The sequence below is a fragment of the Eschrichtius robustus genome, chromosome 8, assembly GCF_028021215.1.
Source record: "Eschrichtius robustus isolate mEscRob2 chromosome 8, mEscRob2.pri, whole genome shotgun sequence".
NCBI classification, from domain to species: Eukaryota; Metazoa; Chordata; class Mammalia; order Artiodactyla; family Eschrichtiidae; genus Eschrichtius; species Eschrichtius robustus.
The window spans coordinates 82,534,616-82,543,892 of record NC_090831.1 but is presented as its reverse complement, the minus strand read 5'-3'; the positions used below and the strand labels follow the sequence as shown (position 1 = coordinate 82,543,892).

Below are 9,277 nucleotides of genomic sequence, written 5' to 3'. Positions count from 1 at the left end.
AGAAAAAATTGAAAGCAATTCAAATGACCAAATGTTGGAAAATGGTTGAATAAATTATGGTATATTCATATAACTGAACATTATGCAGCCATTAACATTATGTTTTTGAATTAACTACGTGTGAAAATAACTGGGATATAATATGCTACCTGTTAAAGAATATAAATAACTCTGTATAATTCCAGTTTTGTTTTAAACGTATGTTTGTATAGATAAAAGATTAGAAAAAAATATATCATTTGGTTATCTCTTAGGAGTCACAACAGGATTTTTACCTGATCTTTTTATATGTCCTCATATTTCTATAATGATAATGTATTATGCTCATAATAAAAAATAAGCAATATAGCTTACTTGAAAAATTCAGAAGACTTCCAGTTCAGTGGTTTTCAAGCTATTTTGACCTCATCTCCTAGTAACAAATATGGTTTGCATTATGACTATAGTAGACTGAGTAATGCCACTCCCTCCAAAGATGTCTATACCCTAATCTCCAGAAGCTGTGAATGTCACTGTTGGGAAAAGAAAAAAGTTCATTCTACACTTTCTAGGTTCTTCTGGCTGGTGAGAATTAAACTGACATAAGACAGATTAACAGGAAAAATTCAAATTTAATTATGTACATACAGGGGCCCCATAAGAAAAACGAGAGCCATGGACAAGTTAGTAATTGAGGCTTACATGCCATCTGAGAGAAGGAGAAGGGGGTAGGGGTTTGGGAACCTCAAAGGGGAGAACGGAAATTCATATGGAGATGGAAAAACAAATGTTTGGTAAACAAACGTTTGCTATGCCACGCAAAGACAATGGGACCCAGAGAGAACTTTGGTCTTAAGGCCCTGCTGAGTCCCCCTACCACACCTAACCCATATTCTTTGTAGATATCTCTGGTGATGGCGCTCTTCCCGGACCAGGCCCCTTATCTAAATTCTCTTAGGCAGCTTAAGGGAGAGGTTAAAAAAAAAAAAGACTTCCTGAGTCTTCTGTTTCTTAAAGACAATCAACCTAAAATAATCCTCATGCCAAAGAGCAACATTTTAGGGTGGCAAATTTTGCTTCCCTACAGTATGCCTTTGAAACTTCCCCAAGAAGTTTCACAGTCCAAAAGTTGAGTTGGTAGATTGTTCTATCTCACTGAACCAGATTCTTAGTCCTGACAATAGGTCACTTTGGCTAAACTCATTTCAGGAGGTGGTGATGCAGGTGAGCTCCCAGAGTTAGGCCTATGGTGCAAGCAATCAGGTGTTTAATAAGAGGCACTTCTATGGAAACAAAGTAAAATAACAGATAGTGATTGGAGCAAAACATAATCCCAGTTTCTGAGTTCTGAGGGCAGCCAGTAAATATTTCTAGATGTCTGGTTCAAAGTGTTTTCAGATAGAGTGAGGGCAGGTAGTGGCAAACTGACAGATTTTCCTAGTTTGCAGTTTGAATGTCTCTTGTGATCTTTCTGAGTGGCTTACATGGCAACAGATATGAAGACTCTCTATATATGAGCTATCACGGTGATTTCTCTGAAGTTTATATCAGGTTGTCCAATTTTAGCTTCCATGGCTTCAGAAAAAGGACAGTTTCAGTTCTTAATGATTTCAAGTCAAAAGGGTGGGAGAGAAAATTAGAAATGTTAGTTTGGAGAGTTGTAGCCAAATATTGGAGGAAACTGGAAGAATTCAGGATCCAATCCAGTTTATAGGTAGAAAACAAACCTCAAAGACAAGGGACAGTATTAGAATCTAACAGCCACAAGTATATTACTAAAACATAATTTTTCTTTCTAAAATCATCCTCATTTTTACCAAAGGTAGACAACTTAGGACTAATTTGTTTGCAAAACAAGTTTAGTTTCAAAAAACTTGGCCTGTTTATGTAAGTATAGCAAGAATAGCAATTGATCATGTAACTCTTTTAATCTGCTTTGTTGGAACTTTTCATAAGAAATTTCAGATTGGACTTTTAAATGCCTCTTCAGGCCAGGAAGCCATGCTAAGGATTTGCCACCAGACTCACGTGCAATACCTACACATCTCAGCGAATTCTTCTCTTCTCGAGGTCCCCAAAATACCTCGAGGGTCCTGTACCTTCCAGGAAGTGACCATCCTTACACACCTGGTAAGGCTGCCAGGAACCCTGTAAGTGAAGTACCTAGGAGGAATATGCCATAGGGTTGGGGGTTATGTGTTGTTTTACAGAGTACCTCATTACGTGGAAATTTTCTTGAGGTTGGCAGGTGATCTAGTGTTGATCTAACCCATTCCGTGACCAACTTATCCTCTCATGGGTGCCTTTTTGAAGTGGCAAGCACTCTAATGGCTCTTAAATGCTCGATCCATGTCAACCAATTTTGTGGCTTTGGCTTCCATGATGTCCCTTAGCAACAGCTTTTACCTCATGTGCCTATTAATCCACAGCAAAGTTTGTCTAAACAGATGCCAGTCTGCTGAGAACTGTGAACTCACTAGTCTTTGAGGCTCGAACGGCAGGTTATAGGGCCCTATACAGCCTATGCCCCTGTAATTATTCTGTGGTTTTTCCTCCTTATGACAAACATAAAAGACAAGGACAAAGAAAAAACAGTGACTGTCTCTGGGAGGAAATGGATCATTAAAGCCGTTTGGTAAATACCAAATTGATCAGAGTCACTAAGTCCAAGGTACTATAGTTCCACAGACATTTTCTCCTACTAATCTAAATTTAGAAAGAGAGAGTGAAAACATTCACACCACTTTTGCTCTACCAAATCCCACAGACAGAGATTCTGGAACGCTGATGTAATAGGAAATCTTACCTTCTGCCAGCTTTTGTCAGGTGTCCCAGGATCTCTTTATCTGCAGTGGTCTTCTGGAAAGCAGTTTTTCCAGCCAGTGAAGGATCCTGCTGGATACACCACCTATTCAAAAAAAAAAAATTTCCTCATACCTTTTCTAGGTTCTTCTAGCTTGTCTAAAAATTAAATTGACCTGAGACAGATTAACAGGAGAAAATCAAATTTAATTACATACTTACAAGGGCCCCATGAAAAAAATGAGACTCAAGAGACACACTTTGGGGTGGCAAATTTTGCTTCCCTACACCCTGGATTATCTGTTGGGCCCACTGTGATCATGAGGATCCTTATAAGAGAGAGACAGAAGGATCAGAATGATTAGTAGGAGATGTGAGGATGGAAGCAAGTGCTTGGAGTGATGCAAGTACAGGGCCAGGAGACAAAGAATGTGGGCAGCTTCTAGAAGACGAAAAAGGCAAAGAATCATATTCTCCCCTGAACCCTCCAGAAGGAATGCAGCCCTGCTGAAACCTTGATTTTACACTTCCAACTTCAGAACTATAAGACAATTAAGTTTGAGCTGTTTTCAGCCACTAAACTGTGGTAATTTGTTACAGTACCAACAGGAAACTAATGCCATGACACATATGTACACACATTGAAACAGTTAGTTTCATAACACATGATATACTCTGATGTTTTCTTTCCCATCTTCATGGATTTAATTATGTCCCCTCAAAAAGATATGTTGTCATGAAGAACCTAGTGGCAAGATGGGAATAAAGACACAGACCTACTAAAGAATGGACTTGAGGATATGGGGAGGGGGAGAGGTGAGATGTGACAGGGTGAGAGAGTGTCATGGACATATATACACTACCAAATGTAAAATAGATAGCTAGTGGGAAGCAGCCACATAGCACAGGGAGATCAGCTCGGTGCTTTGTGACCGCCTGGGGGGGTGGGATGGGGAGGGTGGGAGGGAGGGAGATGCGGGAGGGAGGAGATATGGGAACGTGTGTATATGTGTAGCTGATTCACTTTGTTATAAAGCAGAAACTAACACACCATTGTGAAGCAATTATACTTCAATAAAGATGTTAAAAAAAAAAAAAAAAAAGATATGTTGAATTCCTCAACACCCCCCCTCCCCAGTACCTCAGAATGCAGCCTTATTTGGAAATAGGGTCTTCACAGAGGTAATAAGTTAAATGAGGTCATTAGGCTGGCCCTAACCCAATATGATTGGTGTTCTTATAAAAAAGGGGAGCATCCTATGAAGACCAAGGCAGAGATTAGAATTATGATGCCATAAGCCAAGGAGTGCCTGGGGCTACCAGAAGCTGGAAAAGGCAAGGAAGAATCCTCCTACTACAGTGGGAATGCGGCCCCGCAGACACATTTATTTCAGACTTGTAAGCTGCAGAACTGCGAGACAATAAATTTCTACCATTTATAACCACCCAGTTTTGGGTACTTTGTTATAGCAGTCCTGGCAGATACAGGACTATTCTAGTCTATTCTATCCTATTTCATTAAGAAAATTGATTTTCCAGTCTATTAATTCTGAATGTCATCAGACTTCATTCAAGCTTTTTCCACACCAATTTCTTAACCTCCATTTAGCCAACCTCTGATCCATCCCAAATGCATCCAGTAGCTCCAAACAGTCAATCATTCCCAGAACATAGCATCAATTCACAGACGGCATGCTATGTGCTTGTGCTATACCCTTTCCCCTCAATGTCTATTCATTTTTAATGCCCAGCTTCATGTCACCTCCGCTGGGGGGTTTTCCCTGGCTCCTATGCAGAGTCAGTTGGTCCCTGTTCTCTGTTCCTACAGCTATTTTAATAGGCCTCAATGATAGTACTTAGCATTTAAGTGTCAATTAAAGGATCAATTTAAGTGCCTCCCTCCCCCTGCCCCCCCGAGCTAAACTCCAAGTTTCTTAAAGAAGACTGGTAAACAACAAGGGTCTGCTGTATAGCACAGGGAACTATATTCAATATCCTGAGATAAACCATAATGGAAAAGAATATAAAAAAGAATATATATATATGTATAACTGAATCACTTTGCTGTATAGCAGAAATTAACACAACATTGTTAATCAACTATACTTCAGTAAAGTATACTGGGACTGGAGCTTAGTGGGAAAAAGGGAAGTGGCTGCAGCCCAGGGGCTGGAGACCAGCTCTCCCTGCATCACCACATTTAGGTGCAGATCATCAAGGAGTTTGTATCTGGCCTTGCAGGTCATTACAAAGGTATATTTGTCAAGGTAGGAAGGTTGCAACTATTTTATTTAATAGTTTGTTAAGGGTGGTCTGATTTTGGTCTTAAAGGAAAAATTTTTCCCACCAATAAATTTTTCTCCATAAAAAGATAAGTGTGTAGAATATACTTCCTTGCATAGTGTATGATGGCAGATAGTGATGGCTGCAGCCACCCAGCACATACTCTGGGCCAGATGACTTACATTTAGTGCCCACCACAACCCAATAAAGTAAGTATTTATGAGAAAACTGAGACTCAGTGACATTAAGCAATTTGTTCCAGATCCGAAAGTTAATGCTACAGTTAGCCTTAGTGGCATAACAAACTCCCCAAAACTTAAGTGGCTTAAAACAACAGTGATTTTTTTTTTTTTTCCCCTGATTGGTGGGCTGGCCGGGCTATTCCACTGCTGGTTTCACCTGGGCTAGCTCATGCAGCTGCACCCTGCTGCAGGGTGGGCTGAGCTGGAAGGCCCCAATGGCTTCTCTCACCAGTCTCCCAGTTGGTGCTCCTGTCTCTGCGATGCCTCGGTTCTCCTGCACATGACCTCTCACTCTTCAGGAGCCACACCTGCTTCTTGTCATGGTGGTCCCAGGGCAGCTGTCTCAGAGCACAAGCTGCAAGGTCTTTTGATTCCTGGGATAGAACTGGCACTTGCCCACATTCTAATGGTCAAAACATGTCTCAAAGCCAGTCCTGATTCAAGGGGAGGGAAGAGAGACTTCACCTGTTGATGGAAGGAACTGCCAAGTCACCTTGCAAAGGAGCATGGTGACCTTGTTTTGGCCACCTTTAAAAACAATGGATCAGAGCTAGTAGCTGAATAGCAGAGCCAGGATTCAAAGCCAAGTGGCCTGGCTGGGACGCTCTAATAACTGTGCCTTCTCTGAACCACGGGACCTGTTGGGGACTTAGACATGGGAATGATGACACTCCTGTATTTTGTCTTATCCCCTTGCTCTTGCAATCTCCTTACCTTTTTAGTCTTAAAAAACAAAATTCAATCAAGTAAATTTGAAGATCTAATTGGCTTTGTTAAATCGTGAACTGGGTAGAATCCCATCTGAATCCCATCTAGCAAATAGAAAGGAGTCCCAAATAGCTGCAGAAAAGGAAAGGTTTTTAAAGGTGGGGGTGGGGGTGGGGATAGGAAGTCATAAATGAAAGAAAAAGAATTATTTTAGGCTATTTCAGGCAACGGCGCCTTCTTTTGGGGGACAAAGGGTCCATCAGGTGAATTACCTCACTGGTGCTGACCAGGAAATTTCAGACTGACTGGTTAAGATTATGTTAATAGGGAAGGTTGGAATTGCAATCAGGTTAGGTATTAGGTCTTGGTTTGGTGACAGGGGCTTAGCACAAGAGACCCCATTTTGGGTCTGTTGTTTCTTTTTTCTTAAACAAGTCTGTCTTCCTCCAGTGTCTGGCTTAGTGGCCAGCACCTGGTGGTGGTTAATACTACCTACTCAGGTAGGTCACTTACAAGAGATGACCCTGAATGGGCTCCTTAACCTCTCTAAGTCCCAGTTTCCCGCCTGCAAAGTGGGGATAGTTACAGCACAGAACACATCGCGTTGCTCTAATATTCCGATGCAGTAATGCAGAGAACGCACTGGACACAGTACTGGCTCTGTCTCCCCAGTGTTAGCGCCATTACCATGTGTAATAACTATCCAGGAATGCATGTGGGCCTTTTAAACGGGGGGAGTAAAACACCACTCTGCTTCCAGATGCAAACACCAGGCTTGCAAGCACGGGCGTGGGGACATTATTTCAAAATACGGTGGAAATTCTAAGATAGCAGCTTCAAAAAAGCAGGCCAGAAAATCAAAAGGAACACAAAGGAACAAACAAACCAAACGGAGCTGCACCGTGGTCAGTCTTTCTCTGTTCATTTTTAAGATTTCACTCTGCGACTGCTGGCTTCTTCCACGACGGAAAGCGCTGACCCGGCGCGGCCAGGTCGCGGGGAGAGACAGGTGGGGACGTACCTTTGGCTCCGTAGGTCTACGTCACGTGGGTCTCCTCCTCCTGAGAGGAGCACTCAAAAACTCACGGTCTGCAGGGTACGCGTGACTGCGAGGGGCGACGAGGGGAGGCCGCCTCACTCTTTCCGGACTCGGGAACCCGGCGGGACCGGGTCTCCGCGCACCGCGAGGCAGGGAGGAGCGCCGTGTGCCCTGCGTAAGTGCGCGGCTCCGCAGGGGTCACTGGTCCCCGGACGCACGGAGCGCAAGGAGGGCGGTCTCAGAAGCCTTCAGCACCGAAGAAGAAGAAAGCCCGGTGGGGTGAGACTGGGGTCAGGTGGTTTGGGCCGGCCAGTAGTTTCCAAATCGGGGTCCTGGGGATGCTTGGTATTCTGCTCTGCGTGCGCCCAACCCCGAAAGTGCTCCCGAAGGCCTCTGGCACAATCTGAGGAGGTCGCCCCCGGGCTTCTTCCAGGCCAGGCGCCCCTCCAGGGAAGCGCGAAGCTGTGTGGTCCACCGTCACTCTCAGTGCAAGGGGTGGGCCTCGGACACGTCCTCCTTCTCCTTCAGCGGGTCTCTTTGGGATGTTTTATTTCGTGGGTGCTGTGGAGGAAAGCGGAAAATGCCTTTAATTAGTACGTGTCCCGCAAAAGGAGACTTGGCTTGAGTGAAGGAAGGCACACGAAAAGGCTATTTTTCCCGGAATGTAGAATTAGGAGAAAACCAGGGCCATGGCACAGGTGGAAGCAGCTTTCTGCCAAGTGGATTAGGTCCTTGCAGGGGAATTCTTAGGAGCCAGAGGGACACGTAGAGATGTGTGTATATGGAAACATCCAGTGCCTTTCAGGTCAGCTTGGTGTCCTGAAAAAAAAGCTGCTTTGGCATATGTATGGATTTGAATCCTAGCTCTGCCTTTGGCTAGTTGGTGACCTTGAACAAATTATTTAAGCTTACTAAGCTTCAGTCTCCCCATTTGAAAGATACTTGTACAACTGCTTTTTACTTTTTTTGGTGAGGGATGAGGAAGAACAGAGATGTAAGGAGAAAAAAAAAATCCAAGGAGCATTTTAGTAACTTGAAAAATAACTTTTAAGAAGGCTGTTCAAAATAGGAATTGGAATGCTTTTGGAAAAGTAGATTGCGCTGGCTTTGCTGGCATATGAAAGTCTGAAAAGTTGTCAAAACCCCTTAGCTGATTGGGCTTTCTAGAATTGTACTGCAGTCTAATCTAAGTCCAGTGGAAACCCTTTATAATGTAATGCAAGTGTTCTTAGCAAGAAACTGTTTTATTCTTCTTTTATAGGAGTTGGTTCTTTTGGAGGGACATAATTGGCCCAACAATATATATGAGTCCAGCTTATAAACCAATTTACAGTGGGGTTCTATTAGACTGATTTTATAGCCTGAGAAATAAGTGGGCTTTGACTGACAGGCAGTTCAAATGACTTAGAAGAGTGTTTAGGAAGTCCACTGGGCTTATCAGTTCACTCCCCTTGGGGGGAGAAAAAAAAAAAACCAAAATGCAAACAGCATAACAGTATTTTTTTAATGACTGTTTTTGTTTTGGAAAGTGTATGATTTGTTAGAAGAAAAATTGTGTTGAATATTACCCTGGTGTGCATGAAACTAAGACAGTAAGAGAGGCAGAGCTTAGTCACTGCCCCAACTAACATCAGATACTCCTTTATCTTTTCCCAAATACCCAAGGTAAATAGGTAATGACCCATTCTTAATAGGAAGTATAGTTCATTTTAAAGAGCAAACATTATTATTTTTGTTTAACGTTCCCAGCGGTTTAATGATGTGGGGTTTTCAGGAACTGAACTAAGAACATTTTAAAAGAACTTAAGAAGAACAAGTTTCCCATAATTAGAAAGGTTCGTCTAGAATTTGTTCTAGAAGAACAAATCATTAATATCTATATTGATTCGGGAGAGGGGTAACCTGGACAGAGGGCTAAGAACTGTACCTGGTCAAAATCAGTGATGGAGTTTGAACTTTCATGCTATATAGTTGCAAGTTTAAAGCTTTAAGCAATAGACTCAGTTCACAAGACAGTGATCAGGTGCTTTCTTCATAAAACCTATGCTCCTGAGTGTAACTGAACCAAAACCAGAATATTGAGATTCCTCTCCCTTGAAGATATTGCAGGTACTGCCTTGGACATGAAACCACATGCTTTTCTTTTACTGCTTTAACCTTAGAATCTGGGGAGCAAGATCAGGGTGGTGGTAATAAGTCTTGATGTCCTTAGATCCATTAGCCT

The 9,277-nt window shown here is 42.6% G+C and overlaps 1 protein-coding gene across 3 annotated transcripts in view; it reads left to right on the top strand.

The window, feature by feature from the left end:
- The first annotated feature begins 7,114 nt into the window (after positions 1-7,114).
- The window catches only part of CPVL (carboxypeptidase vitellogenic like), a 111,670-nt gene continuing 109,507 nt past the window's right edge, over positions 7,115-9,277 (top strand). For 2 of the 3 annotated variants that reach the window (XM_068549222.1, XM_068549221.1), the window contains exon 1: positions 7,141-7,332. The gene's annotated coding sequence lies outside the window, so the exon portion shown is untranslated. Of the gene's footprint in view, positions 7,333-9,277 lie in introns of all 3 variants that reach the window. The other variant, XM_068549223.1, reaches the window with a different exon arrangement.